Below are 5,791 nucleotides of genomic sequence, written 5' to 3'. Positions count from 1 at the left end.
CACAAAGTTTATTTGCTAAATTACAAGCTGTCAAGAACTGTGATATAAATGGGGAAAGGTAGGAATGAGGAACCTGAATGCTAACATTTTGGTGCTCTTTAGAGCATCCACGTAGAAATAAGCTTTGTAAAGGGAGAAATCTGGGGAATAATAGCCCAGAGCAAGTATAAATTTTTTAATTCATATAAGAACCAAACCAAATTACGAAGTGTGATGATAGAAAATGAAAAAAGTCAGTGTGGAAATTACAGAATAATGTCAAACTCATAACTGCAAACGTTGAGGAAATTTTGAAATTCCTGACAAAAGAATTGTGTTGTGAAGGAGAGAAATATCCCTCCATATTCCAATTTTTAAGGAATAAGAGCTGAAGCCAAGATCAAAGTAGAATAATAGAAAAAAATAGATGATTTTAACTAAGACTGCCTTAACAGTTTTACAAAACAGAAGCCACAAACAACTGTGTGTAGGTGGGATATGAGTTAGGTCAGAAAACACACGGAAAGAGACACTCATAGTATGGAGAGTAGATTTTTTTTAATTGATTTTTTCACCATTGTGTTTAATACGTTCACTCAAAATTAGAGCTGGCAAGCAACTTCCATGAAAGGAAGATTAGCAACAAAATGGGATTTTATACTCCTCCAGGGTGTTAGAATTTTCAGTATATCTTCACGGTAGTCCTAGAATATAATCAGACCAGAGTAGCATCAGATGCTAAAATTCCTCTATTCCTCTACTGCAGCTGTGAGTTCCAAACTCACTACTTTAATATTATGAATAATTAAATCTGTGAAATAAATTAATTTCATATGCCTATTTTCCTGGTCAGAATTGTTTCCCCCAAAATTTAAGTGTTGAAATCCTAACCCCCATTATCTCAGAATGTGTCTGTGCTTGGAGATAAGGACATTAGATAGGTGATTTTGGTTAACTGAAGTCATTAAAGTGGGCCCCAATCCAATATGACTGATGTCCATATAAGAAGAGATTATTAGGACACAGACACATGGAGGATAAACAGGTGAAGACAGAGGGCAATGTCATCTAGAAGCCAAGGACATATATTTCAGAAGACATCAACTCTGCAGACATCTTGATCTTGGACCTCTGTCTTCCAAAGGAATGAGAAAATAAATTTGTTGTTTAGGCCATCCAGTCTGTGGTATTTTATTATGGAAACTCTAGAAAACAAACACACCCCTCCTACATAAATTCTAAGAAAGACTTACTAACTGTGACTAGAAAAGTTTAAAGGCTGTCCAATTGATACCCAGTTATACTGTTTTGGAAAATATGTGTTATGAATATATTTACTTACATTCAAGTATAGTATTTCTAGTATTCCCCCCTTATCTGTGAGAATATATTCCAAGACTCTGGTGGATGCCTAAAACTACTGAATCTTATAGAATAAATCTTTATAAGAACTGAATCTTATAAATACTGTGATTTTTCCTATGCATACGTACCTATGATAAAGTTTAATTTATAAATCAGGCACAATAAGATGTTAATATCAATACTAATAAAATAGAACAATTATAATACTATGCTCTATTAAAAATTATATGGATGTTTTCTCTCTGTCTCTTTCTCCCCAAATGTCTTATTGTACTATACTCACCCTTCTTGCAATGATGTGAGATGAAAAACTGCCTACATTGTGGGATGAAGTGAGGTGAATGATGATATATGTCATGATATAGTGTTAGGCTACTGTTGACCTTCTAACAGTAAGTCAGAAGGAGAATCATCTTCTGGACCATGGTTAACCACAGGTAACTAAAACCATGGAAGGTGAAACCTTGAATGGAGGGACTACTGTAGGTGTGGATAGGAGGGAAATGCCATGAAAAAGAAGTTTCTGAAGATATAAACAGAGCACACTTTATTTTATTTTATTTTTTTCAGAGCACACTTTAAAAGAGTTAATGGCCATACTTTTTTTTTCAGATCAATTCATTTGTTAAAGTAAATTAGAGGCAACAAAAACTCTTTTCTTTGAAAATTAAAGAGCTCTTTTCTGAAATGTATTTCAGATGATTCTAAGCCTTGAACATTCTGCGGATGCCCTTTATGTCTAAATAAGAACACTTTAACTATAATCAAATCATCATTGAGACTTTGCAACTATCTAATATTTGAATTTCAGGAGGATTCAATATTAATAGGAGATATATATGAATGACTGATTCATTTATAAGCTGGTTTCAGAAATGCTGCCCACCTTAAATCCCCTTTTGAAATATCTTCTCTTTTCTCTTTATTATTACCATTTTCCCAATGAATGCATCAGTTATTCTCCATAAATACTATTAAATAAAACTAGTGGTGCAAATGTTTTTCTTTGTAGGTATGGGGCAGCAGATGACAATAGTAGATGAGGCAAGAAAAAAACTTAACATATTAAACATCACTATCCTAAAATTAGATGTCCATTACACATAAAAGAAAATTCTCCCTGGGTTTCGTTTCTTTTCTTTTCTTTTCTTTTCTTTCTTTTCTTTTCGTGAATTCTCCCTGGATTTCTTATCTTTTCTTTCTTTCTTTCTTTTTCTTTCTTTCTTTCTTTCTTTCTTTCTTCTTTCTTTCTTTTCTTCTTTCTTTCTTTCTTCTTTTTTTCGCTCTTCTTTCTTTTCTTCTTTCTTCTTTCTTTTTGTCATTTCTTTTCTTTCTCTTTCTTTTCTTCTTTCTTTCTTTCTTTCTTTCTTTCTTTCTTTCTTTCTTTCTTTCTTTCTTTCATCCATACCAGATACCCAACCAACTGAACCACCCAGGTGTCCCTTGTCTCTTAGGCTAACTTTCTTCAGCACCAACTGTCAGCTTTCCCTTTGTCCCCATAAAAAAAAAGGAAAGAAAAAGAAAAAAAAATCCATGTTTGTTTCTTATATAGAGAAATTGACTTTTTTGTACTTTCTATCTGGGATATGCTTAGAAGGCCTCATTTTTCATGCTCAACTACCACATTATTCTGTTAAGGTGCTTTACCTGAGACAAAAAGAATTTCTCTTCCTAAGAGGAAGTTACTTTCCTTGGTAAATCAACTGAATCAATTGGTATGCAGCTTTTTCTTTTTTGTTACTTTCTTGCAAGCAATGATTAATGAGAAACTAAGACAACAATATGAAATTAATGGAGAACTATTGGAGATAAAAGAATTTAAACTAAAAAATTCTATATAGAATATAATGTCCTTAGAAGTAGTAAATAGCAGAAAATATAACAATGATGGAATAACTGTTGTGAATACACATACAAAAAGTCTATAAAATTCTAAAGAAAATAAAGCAATGTCATGAGTAGAAAAAATAATTGATAAGTCAAAAATGCAGTGTTTTAAAATTCTTAATACACTTCATCTACATGCAATTCACAGTAGGGCTTCTGATGAGTGGAAGACTTTTCACATAATCATATTCTTGATCATCCTTTTTTCTTCGCTCCCATTAGGTGATTTAGGCAATCATTCCCATTAAAGCTATTTTCCTTGTTTGGTTATAATCCTTGAATAAAAGTCAGGAGAATAATCATCCTACATTGATAGCTACCTGTATGTCACAACAACTCTGGTACTAGCATGATGATACTTTTGTATCTTTTTCTACCCCAAAAGAACAGCAGGTGGCAAGGATCTTTCTGTGGCAATGTGTTAAAGAAAAAAGCTCTCCCATAGCCTGTTTTAAGACCATGGTGATGAGCAACTGCTACCAGAGGTTGCTGCTTTTCCTCAATCTTAGGTCACTCTCCCTACCTAGCTTTTCAGTTCTTTATCAGCTTTTAACATTCATCCATTCATATCTCCAGAACTGAGATATGAATCAAATCAGTGGTTGACATTAATATCCATCTTTCCATCTTTTCTGGTTTTGTGTTTATCTGAAGTTGAACAGATACTGATATTGGTGCAATCTTGGATGTAAGATCTTCTAAAATTAAAGCTAATCAAAGACAAAAATGCCCTACTCTGTGCCAAATCATTATGCTGTGTACCTGAATCTAATGTAAAATTGTATGAAGTACTTCAATTAAAAAAAAAGTCTTCTTCTGTAAGGTAGTGATCCATATCACTTGATATGCTCAAATAGACATTCCAGGGAATATTCAAGAGAAATATTTTAGACATGCTTTATATTAAAATTGTCTTAAAGATTATTTTATTTAAATATATCATTAGATTTCCAAACATCCTGTGTGGTGCTTGCTCTTGGTATCAATAAAAAACACACCTTTACCTTTTTTTTTTTCCTCTACAAAAATGTATTTCCATTGCCTAGGCATATTTGTGACTAACTTCCTATTTATCCCAAGGCTGAACTGCACCATTCCATGTTCTTTTACCATCTCTATATACCTTGAAAAATCTTTCTTTTCTTATTGCCAACTATGCAAATTACAAATGTACTGTGACAACTATTTCCTTTTGCATGCAATAACTTGGGAAATGTAAAAATTTATTATGTATCTTTTTTGAGAACCATAAAATTAATTCCTGAACAAATTCAGTACCATGAATAGATTTCCTGTTATGTTTTTCCCAATAATTTCATCTAATAAGAAAACTAGGTATTACTCTCTGGATTTCCCCGGTCCCCATATCTTCTCCTAAAATTATTTTTTGTTTGTAATACATTATACTTCATTTCCATAGGCAGTGTTGTTTTTTATCATGTGTTAGTCTACAGATTATACTGAAGGCACAAATATTATTTTAATCATTTAACAGGGAAAAAATAGGGATCCCTGGGTGGCGCAGCGGTTTGGCGCCTGCCTTTGGCCCAGGGCGCGATCCTGGAGACCCGGGATCGAATCCCATGTCGGGCTCCGGTGCATGGAGCCTGCTTCTCCCTCTGCCTATGTCTCTGCCTCTCTCTCTCTCTCTCTGTGTGACTATCATAAATAAATAAAAATTTAAAAAAAATAACAGGGAAAAAATAAAGAATTTAACAGGGAAAAGTTTGAAATGGAGGCTGTGTTTTCTTAGAAAGTATTAGATCTCTCCAGATGCCATATTGAATGATCAAAACACCAGAATTCTTCCATCTGGTGAAGTTTCTAATGAATTTTTGTCTGATGGATTAAAAATAGTTCTGAAAGAGCGTAATACAAAAATACTGAAACTACTGAAAAAAACAGGAGAGATAGATGGATATTCCATTATTAATTAGCTTTTGAACATTTCTTTATCTTAACATGATCACTCTCCTCTCATTTTTAAAGATAATAATTCAGGATTTAGCAAGTTCTCCTTTCATCATTTGACAAAGGCCACGGGAGTTTGAATAATATTTCTTTAGAATTGCTTTCATAGAAACTCTGAGCTATCATTTTTTCACTGAGGCCAAACTTTGTGTAAAAAATAATGCAGATGTCTACAGAACTTGCTTATAAGTTTCGGATGTTTATGGGCTTTAGGTTAATACCTTCTCTTGAGGAGGCAAACTTTTTGTATACTTCATGAGAGAACTTTAGAAAACTTTACTCTATAAACCCACAGAGTAGTGGTTTTAGATTTCTGTCATCTCTTGTGAAATTGAGCCCTAACTTAGAACTGTATTAATAATGCTTTATCTACTCAGCCATCCTCACTTCCTCCAGTTATCAAAATAGGTTTCACTTGGACCTCATTTTTGTCCCTTAGATGGTTTCATCAGGTTTCAAGAACCCTTACAGAATGACTGTCACCTCTTCTACAGAAATAACCTAAATTCCCTTAACCTGAAGTACTAAGGTTCAATAGTGAAGTGAGTTAGCCATCAAACCTGTGTGACAATGTCAAACATGAAGCTTT

At 33.3% G+C, this 5,791-nt stretch overlaps 1 long non-coding RNA gene across 1 annotated transcript; it reads right to left on the bottom strand.

Annotated features, from left to right (window-relative positions):
• Positions 1–518: 518 nt before the first annotated feature.
• LOC111098111 lies at positions 519–2,517 on the bottom strand. Its single transcript, XR_005367069.1, has 2 exons — positions 2,231–2,517; positions 519–683 (listed from the first exon to the last, which is right to left on the bottom strand). It is a non-coding gene; the product is annotated as an uncharacterized LOC111098111 (long non-coding RNA).
• Positions 2,518–5,791: the final 3,274 nt, after the last annotated feature.

Source organism: Canis lupus, chromosome 11 (genome assembly GCF_011100685.1).
Source record: "Canis lupus familiaris isolate Mischka breed German Shepherd chromosome 11, alternate assembly UU_Cfam_GSD_1.0, whole genome shotgun sequence".
NCBI lineage: Eukaryota > Metazoa > Chordata > Mammalia > Carnivora > Canidae > Canis > Canis lupus.
The sequence above is the reverse complement of the archived record's forward strand: the minus strand, read 5'-3'. Positions and strand labels throughout refer to the sequence as shown.